Here is a 10,184-nt window from a genome sequence, read left to right on the forward strand (position 1 = left end):
TTAAGTATATTAAACACTAAACAAAACCCAAGATGTATTGTGTATATAAATATTTTATATTTTTTCATAGATATTTGCATATCCATTATGACAACTTAATTTGACCACATTCAGTATTTGTATGTCTCACTATTAGTTTTGACTATACGGTTGTATTTTCTAGAACTTGGGCTCATTAGAAACAAAGACCATATTCCTTGTGCTGGTAAGTTGGTAATACTTTGGCAATTTCAAACATGAGTAATTAATCTTGTGATATATTTTTACTTCTAACTGTAAGACTATCTCATTTTATTTCTATGGAAATAGGGAAAAAGATAAAATAGAGATAATTTTGTTTTAAATATTTTATTTATTTTATACATACTTATTCATATTTTTCTCTATTGATGAAGCAATACATCTATATTGTATGAGATATAACAGGTGAAGGATCTTTCTCCCACACCTATCCTTGATCCACCCAAGTCTCCTACCCATAGATAACAATTATTCATGATCCTTCCATTGGTATTTCAAGAATATACAAGGCTATACATACTGTAAGTATATTACATATTTATTGCTTTATATATTTATTTATACTTATGTATATATACATAAACATATACAAATAATAAACAAAAAATTAATATGTATATATTTTTCCCCTTCATTTGATACAAATATTAGAGAACTAACATACTATACACACAAATCTGCGTCTTACTTTTTAAATCTAATAGTATATGGTGGAAGTAATTTTATTTTTTTTTATTTGAGGGAGAGAGAGAGAATGAGAGGTAGAGAACATGAGAGGGAAGAGGGTCAGAGGGAGAAGCAGACTCCCTCCTGAGCAGGGAGCCCGATGTGGGACGCGATCCTGGGACTCCAGGATCATGACCTGAGCCGAAGGCAGTCGCCTAACCAACTGAGCCACCCAGGCGCCCAGTGGAAGTAATTTTATATTAGTTTTAATATCCATTGTTTTGTTAAATTTGAAACAATATTCCAAGGTACAGACCTGTCTTATTTAGGCCATTAGTAATTAATTTTTTTAATCAATTAATTTTCTCTTATAAACAACACAAAATGAATTGAATGTAGACAATTTCTAACAAGTACAGTGTATCTTCCGAATAAATTTATAGAAATGGAAATGGTAGTATGAAGGGTAGTTTGACTTTTAATTTTGCCTATATTACTGAAAATAATGATATGGAGTTTCACTTGAAACTTGATTTTAAGAAATGATTAACTATGTCAAATGTGCTCCATAGCTGACCTAGTTAGATACTTCATAATACTCTCTTGAAATTTTACTTTGGATTATAAATAGTTAAATATCACAAGAAATATTTACTTTGCCAGGGTTAGAAATATATTGTGCAGACAATTTGAAAATAAGTTTAAATACTACAAAGTTCTGTCCACACATAAACAAAATTAGGTTTACTCATTAACTTAACAAAGCTAAATAGTATAAATCAAAATAATTATTTGAGCTATTTTCTACAGAGTTGGGATGAGAGTGAAATACTTTTAAATATTTCATCGGGTACCTAACTTCATTCTGAAGAGAAAGGAAATAACTTATATTTTTTTCGTGTCATTTCTGAAAAGAAACATAACAAAATCTGTTATTTCAATATCTCTAGGCACTTTATGAAGACCTAGTGATAATGAGTTTGTTTATGATTTTTATCCAAATAAAGCTATGTGGTCTAGTTGTTCTTTCTAAGCCTGCAGCATAACGAAGAACTTTAATGTTCCATCAAGGGCAAATGGAAGGTGGATATGAAGTGACGGTTGGCCCTTGCAAAGAAATGTCTCTTTAGATGATTTCTTAGAAAGAATCAGAGGAAATTGCAATGGGAAAACATTCAGACAAAAATCTGAGAGATGTGTTATGTGGAATAACTGTGTAACACACTTGTGATGATAATTTTGGAAATTTATTCCTGGAAGCAAATATTCAGAGATTGCCTGGTCAAGCTTCTCTCTATGAAATTCCATTTGTTGAACTCACTTTCTTCCAAGAAGGAAATGCTGCTTCTGACTCTAAAAGATGAAGCAATTGTTATGTCTCTAATTAAATTGCCAAAGTGTTGTCTGTGACTTGCCTTTGTTTCCCCCTTAATTTGTTGTTAAAAAGATTGTTTTATTGATATAAAATATTCCCACTGATATATGTGGATGCGGGGACAAGAAAAAAGTTTAAATGATATAATAATAAATAAACAGATTTAATTTTGTCATGCAAGATGCAATGCAGTACAATTAATAGTAAATCCGCTATGGATTATTTTTAATTTTTGGCTGACCAACCACAGTTGAATATATAAAATCATTAGTTGTGCATATTCCATACATACAGATATATGAAAAATAATATTTAGAAGAACATTCTTTTGTTCTGTTGTTGTTTTTAGCTTCTTATTTAGAAATGATTGGTTTCAAACTTACAGAGGAATTTCAGAAATCATACAAAGAATTTCTATATACCCATTATTTATACTCACTCATTCATCATTAACATTTTCCCCCTTATGTGTGCTCCTTCTTCCTCTCTCCCTCTCTCACCCTTATATATATAATTTTACAAATGACTATACTTACCATTATTTTTTTCTCATTTGACAATAAATTGCAGCAAGGGGTATTCTGTTATTGAATTATCTTTTTCCTTGTCCAGATATTTTCATCAAACAAGATGTGGTGTGGTGGTTAGCCAATGGAGAATATAAACAGCATTAAACTACAGGTAATGGAATGGTCTCCATTGGGGGATATTACTGTCCATGCCATGAATCAGTCTCTGGCAAATTCTGTCATTGGCACATGACTAGGCTGCAGTTTTTGTTGCTTCTTGTTTAGGTAGTATGTTAAACTGGGCCAAATGCTTAAAAAATTATAGATTTGATTAATAGTGAATCAGAGTTTTATGCTAGATTTATTGCTGACATATGAGTAAATTAGAATTAACTTGGGTTTTAAGAATGAAAAACAACAACCTTGAAACAACAATGTATTGAATGAAGGAAAAGGGTATGCACAAGTGTGAAAAACTTTATGAAGATCTGGTGACAATGAGGCTGTTTATGATTTTTATCCAAATAAAGCTTTGTGGTCTAATTTTTCTAGTTTTAGATAAAATTATTAAATTCTGAAGTTTGGCAAACTTAAAATGATCCTTACTATAGAGCTCCAACAGGTGCTTCTTTACTTACCTTTTTCTGGCCATTTGCATTTGATTTTCTGTCAACTGGATATTCATAGTGTTTACCCATTTTCATTCAAATTGCATACCATTTTCTTGTTGGCATGGAAGAACAATTTGTATAACATATGTATAACTCTTAGCCATGTGTATTGGAATTTTCTTACAGCTACCATTTGTCCAGTGGCTTTAATATATATTTGCTAGAACGTTTTTCATTGTTAAATGTTTACTTTTTAAAATTTATAAATTTCCAGTCTAAATTGAATGTCTTCTCATTTGGTTATTTGTGTAGATTTCCAGGTTTTCTTTTAAAATATTTGCCTTGCTAAAAAAAAATAAAATAAAATAAAAAATAAAATATTTGCCTTGCTTTTACCATTTTAAGCCTTTAATCCATACAAAATATATTTTAAATATAAGAAGGTTATAATTTTCTTTAGATAGCTAGTTATTTCAGCACCATTAAAAATACGTTATTTTCTTATCAATAGCTATATAACTACTCTTTGAAATAATACATTAAATTCACTACAGTCTTTTATGTATTTGAACTTATAATGAAACAAATTAGTCTAAACTATTGTTCTCCTCCCTCATCTTTTAATATATTTAAATACTTAATTTAGTCTTTAATATATTTAAATATATAGTTTTCCACTTAATCTTAAAAACGTTTAAACCAATTCCAAAATAAATTCTGTGGGAATACTAAATGAATTTATTAAAATGGTATGTCTTCTCGTGCAATAATATATTATTTTTATATTTATTTAAATGTTTTATACTTTAAATTAAAACATAATTTTGGTTGTCTACCTCTCTTGTTAAGTTTATTCCTAAACATTTTATGTTTTTGTTGAAATTTTGAATAAAATATTTTCTCTTTCATCTTAGATTTTTTGGTATAATAAAGTTTGGAGTTTGAACGTTCTTTTCATATCTAGCAGTCCCATCAACTTCCTTTATTCTAATATTTAAAATTTTTTCTTAAAGTATATAATGAAGTCATGGGCAAAAGCACCATCTTTTCTAATATATATGTATATTGTTTAATTTAATTTTCTCACTGCATTGAGTATTCCCTGTATTAAATAATAATAGTGAACCCAAATTGTGAAACATACTGCACAGCAATGTTTGATCTCTGAAAATGGTGTTCAATGTCAGTACCATGAAGACAAAAAGACTAAAGAATTCTTATAGAATAAAGTAATGGATGCATGATCTGAATTGAATAAATAACAGAAAATATTGCTATAGAAGATATTTTCAAAAAATATGGCAACATTGGAACATCGATTGTATATAACATAATATTGTAGTAACTTTCTTCTATTTTACTTATAAGTATATAAATATAGAGAATGATAAAGCAAAAGTAGCAAAATGTGAACAAATGGTGAATCTAGATGAGCATTATCTGGAAATTCTTTGTAATGATCTTGCAATTTATCTGTAAGTATAAAATTATATTTTTAAAATAAAAATATACAGGGTGCCTGGGTGGCTCAGTTGGTTAAGTGGCTGCCTTCAGTTCGGGTCATGATCCCAGGGTCCTGGGATTGAGCCCTACATGGGAGGGGGGTGGGCTCCTTGCTCAGCGGGGAGCCTGCTTCTCCCCTGCCTGCTGTTACCCCTGCTTGTGCTTGCACTCTCTCTTGCTCTCTCTCTCCCCCTCTGTGTCAAATAAATAAATAAAATCTTTAAAAAATATAAAATAAAAATATAAAAATAATGGTGAGACTCAGAAATCCCTGTTTACTTCCTGATATTAGTTGAATTTGTTTTAGTGCCTTCACATTTTATAAAATATTTATTGTAAGTTTTGTTAATTATAAAAATTTTATTATGAATACTTGTTGAATTTTATAGAATCTTTTCTAAAAGCATTATTGAACAATTCCCAAGATGTGTTGGAGTATGTTAACAGACTTCCTAATACCAAGCCACCCTGCATTCTTGGAATAACTCTAATTGAGAAATATATTATATATATATATATATATATATATATATATATATATATATATGGAGCAAGTTGAAAATTTGAATAGACTGGATGCCTTAGAATAATTGAAAAGGCAATTAAAATATATAGCTTTCAAAAAATATATATATAGCTTTCAGTATTACATTAGGATTAAATGGTTTCACTATTTCATTTTAACTTAAAAAAATAAATTATCCCATGCTGTTAAAACTACGTTTTCAGTTGTAAACGAGGAAAGTGCTTTCTCCATTTAAGATACTAAATATAAGAAATAAGTTATTAAATAAATAAACAAACAGATAAGCCAGAAATAACTAGTGACAAAATACATGAAAATCTTTATTGACATGGGTATCTTAACCTTAACCTTAAAAAGATTTGGAGAGTCCAGGCTGCCTGCTGATTTCCGTGTCACACAGGGTATGTGCAGTGGGGCCATGGTAGGAGAGGTGGTATCAGGGGAACTGGCTAGAAGTCAGGATGGCTAACTGGTCAGCTGCCCATGAGGCTCCCTACATATGCATATATCTTAAAGAAGCTGAATAGAAGACTTTCTCGTTTCATGAATATCTTCATTTGGTAGATGAGTAAGGATGTCCAAGGCGGGGGATGTGACCATCAAAAGTCCTCTCACACAGTAAGTACTTGAGGCTCGTCTGAGGCATTACTTGTACATACAGAAAAATTAACTTCTTGTTTACTGAATGGAAATAAAATCTAGATGCTGAAATTCTCTCCTAATGTTCTAATATGCTCAAATTTGACAGTGACGTAGAAGTGGAGAATCAGTTTGTGGTTTCCACTGACGAGTGGAGATGGAGGCTAGATTGTTTGAAGTGATCTTGTTTGGACACAACTCATGGATTCTTGGCTGCTGTGTATACCCTGTGATATCCAGGGCACTGATCCAGACAGGATGTTCATCTTACAATTTTTGTGAATGGCACTCCAGAGTGAGGCAAGACATAGTCATTGCCAGAGGTTACAATAGAAATCCGCTTCCTGGAGCAGTGAACCATACAGGCCCTGCTGTCAATGTAGGGACAATCCATCACTTCCATCTTTATATCCAGTCAAATAGATATAGTTTGGAGTTTCAAGTCACAAAATGTCTACTTTATTATTATATTTGGATTTTTTTCAAAATAACTACTTCTTTTTATGTAAATATACTCTTTATATTCACTGTTACTAATCCCCATATTGAACTCTTCTTTTAAATTCTAGTCAGTATGTATATGCACCTACATTTGATCATATATTCTGTACATTATTTATTTGAAAAAACATGTATGAATATTGAATGAATAGCGTTTGAACGTTAGGTTAGATTTTCTTTTCTTTGTTCTAATTTCTTGATTTTTGAAGGAAAATATCTTTTCTTCTTTGAGATTGATAATGTTTAAAGTTTTGAAGTTGTATTAAGTTTTGAACCTTACAGATTGTGTAATGTATACTAATTTTCTCTATTTCTAATTATTTTATAAATAAGAACTTTTTTATTAAGTAGTTTAGAGAAGTATTTTGATTTTTACCTTTATTTCATTGTGATAGAATATAGGTGATATTATCATTTTTTTGAGATTTTATCTGTTCATTTGACAGAGAGAGAGCAGAAGCAGGGGGAGTGGCAGGCAGAGGGAGAGGGAGAAGCAGGCTCCTTTCCGAGCAGGGAGCCCGATACAGGGCTCAATCCAAGGACCCTGGGATCATGACCTGAGCCGAAGGGCAGACACTTAACCGATTGAGCCACCGAGGCGCCCCAAGGTGATATTATTTCTAATTTTGAAATTTCTTTATTTTTTTTTGATGTTCTATTAGCATAAGTACTAAAAATAGTGTTCATCAACTCTATTAAATTTCTCAAATATTTTATATTTGTACACTTCCAAAATATTTTATTATGTTGCATTTAACTGTTTTATCTCTCATGGACTTGGAACTATGATCATCTCCTGTGCTATTTTGTTTCTGTTCCTTTTTCATTTTTGCTTAAAAATATTTTGTATATTTTGATGCTATATAATTTGGCTTGTGATAGTTTATTGAATTAGTATATATTTGCTTCTATCATGACCTTTAACAGTCTCACTTTTTTTTTTTTTTAAGTATGTGCCTGGTATGTAGCATGGAGTTGGGTTGCATTTTTAGTCCTAATGTTTCCTTTATTCCTCTCTTAGTGTTGGTGTACTTCGAGAGCTGTTCCTATCTTTTGCAGATGGTCTTTCTGTGTTTTGAGTTGAGATTTCTTCTCTTGGTTTGAATCCATCTGCCTTTGCCTTTGAAACATTTCTTTGTAATTCTTGGTCTATCACATAACCTCTTCTTGTTTTCAGCACTTTTTTTTTTTTATGTGCTCTTAAGTCATCTTTTCATTCCTAACAAGAAAGAAAATATGTGTACTTAGCCCACCATTTTGAGCCAATACAGATCGCTGTCTCTTTCCATGCATTTGAACTATCTGAAGTAATTGAATTAAATGAACTTTGTGTCTTTCAGGTTGAGCTATGAAGGCATCAATTTTAAGTTGGAAATAAAATTGGGAAAAACTTCTTTGGCTCATGAGACAGTAGAGAGAATGTTGATTGTGAAGTATTTTTTTCTTTTTTGCTATGAACACAATTAGATTTTTCCTTAGTATGAATTCCTTAGTATTATTTCACCACATGCAATTCTATTCAGAGAAATTTGCATTTAATGTTTCTAGAGTTTCATATTTAAGGGATGTTTAAGGATACTATCATATCCTTTAAACTGATACGTTAGAATCAACTTGAGATTTTAATCATGTGGGAAAGAGTTGTTGGTAAATGTTAGAAACACAGCATCCATAGTAAATGCATTTGTAGGCAAGGGAATAATAAAAATATTTACCATATAATGTGGCACTGGAATCAACGGTTCAACATGGAAATTGACTAATCAGAAAAGAAGCTGAACACAAATACAGGTATTGCTATAAAGATGTATAATGGCTGAATATTAATTGTTAATATATAAATATTTATAATAATTCTGGACTTAAGGAAAAATGTTATAAAAAGTGAAATACTGCCATTGTCTAAAAGCTATTGTTTTTAACCAGGGCTCTTCTAGAGTAAGTGGTTAGCTTAAAAGCAGGCATTCAGTTCTCTAGAAGTTGGTACAAAGCCAAGGCAATTTTAAGTGGAAAGACAAGGCGAATTCAATGTCTTTCAATTAGGCCACATAGGTAAAATTTATTTATAAAGGCTAGAAAATTAAAGAAAACCAATGGCCTCACAAAGAGAATGTTGCTGCTTTAAAAACTATTCTTGTCTGAGTTGAATATAGAACTACAATTTATTTTGAAAATCAATCACAACTCCACTTTATATCATAAAGTAAACTGTTTTTCAGAATCTAATAGGATTATGCTATTGATTCCATCTATACAATGCTAGCTGGTATTTCATACCTATGAACTATGACCTATTATGTTACTGAGCATAGGAGAAAAGGGATTAGTTGTGAAACAACAAGCAGCTTTCATGTCTCTGTACAATGTTCACATACCTGTTAACTCAACATTTTATGTTAGTACATGTCAACCAATAAAACAAAACAAAATAAAAAAGTGATCTGTTCTAATCCTTGAAGCATCTGGCTAGGCTAACTTGGAAAAATTCAGTTTGGGTGCCTATTCAAAATCCAGGCACCAGATATGAAAGAACAGTTTTTGTTAGTCTGTTTGTTTTCTTCACAAAGTTGAAAATACTACTGAATCATTGATTTCAACTGCATATGATTTCAATAACTTCTGTAGTGTCTTCTTAAGAATCATTTAAACAGTCCACTCTGCTCAAAAGCCAGCACCATGGTCATGACCTTGGGTTACTGGGACATTTGTGGGCTGCCTCACGCCATCCGCCTGCTCCCGGAGTACACAGACTCACACTATGAGGAAAAGAAGTACACAATGGGGGACACTCCTGACTATGACAGAAGCCAGTGACTGAATGAAAAATTCAAGCTGGGCCGGGACTTCCCCAATCTGTCCTACTTAATTAATGGGGCTCACAAGATCACCCAGAGGAATGCCATCCTTCGCTGCATTGCTCGCAAACACAACCTATGTGGGGAGACAGAAGAGGAGAAGTGTTGCATGGACATTTTGGAGAATGAGGTTATGGACACCTGCCTATACTTTGCCAGGATGTGCTACAACCCTAACTTTGAGAAACTGAAGCCTGGGTACCTGGAGAGACTCCCTGAAAAGATGAATCTCTACTCACAATTTCTGGGGAAGAGGCTTTGGTTTGCAGGGGAGAAGCTCACCCCCCGTGGATTTCCTGGCTTATGACCTCCTTGATATACTGCGTATATTTGAACCCAAGTGCCTGGATGCATTCCCAGACCTGAAGGAGTTCATGTCCCGCTTTGAGGGCCTGAAGAAGATCTCTGCCTACATGAAGTCCAGCCACTTCCTCCCAGATCATGTTTCTAAAGATTGCTATGTGGGGCAACAAGTAGGGCCTACATGGGAGGGGGTGCCAGTGAGGAGCCAGAGTTGTGTTTGCTGTGTCTCCCCGAACAGCTGTCTTGCTTCTTTGTCCTTTGCTACATTCCTTTGTCCCCACGAAATACCTGTGGGCCCCCTTTTCTCCCTCTCAACCCTGTCTTCATCCAGGCCCTTTGTCGTCAGCTCTCTACAACAGCAAATTTCCTCCCCCACCAGTGTTATCCCTCCTGCACTAAAGCCAACCAGACCACTCTTCCCTGGGTGGTTGCTCCACCGGCAGGAGCTGGACTGGACTCCTGGCCTGTGGAGCCCTGCCGTGAGCTCCCCCATGCTGCCCCAAAGCCCTGTAAGACCTGGAGTGCAGGCCCGGCTCCCCCAGGGTGGTCCCTGCCCAGCCCTGCCTGATCCCCAGTAAAGCCTTACGCATCCTAAAAAAAAAAAGAGTCATTTAATCAGACCAGGTGCTAATATCTAGGTATTGTAGCTTATTTTCAGTCTAGGTCAGAGAAAAA

The 10,184-nt window shown here is 33.3% G+C and overlaps 1 pseudogene; it reads left to right on the forward strand.

The window, feature by feature from the left end:
- The first annotated feature begins 9,027 nt into the window (after positions 1-9,027).
- Positions 9,028-9,683, forward strand: LOC113924995 (annotated as a pseudogene).
- The last annotated feature ends 501 nt before the right edge of the window (positions 9,684-10,184 follow it).

The sequence above is a fragment of the Zalophus californianus genome, chromosome 2, assembly GCF_009762305.2.
Source record: "Zalophus californianus isolate mZalCal1 chromosome 2, mZalCal1.pri.v2, whole genome shotgun sequence".
Lineage (NCBI taxonomy): Eukaryota > Metazoa > Chordata > Mammalia > Carnivora > Otariidae > Zalophus > Zalophus californianus.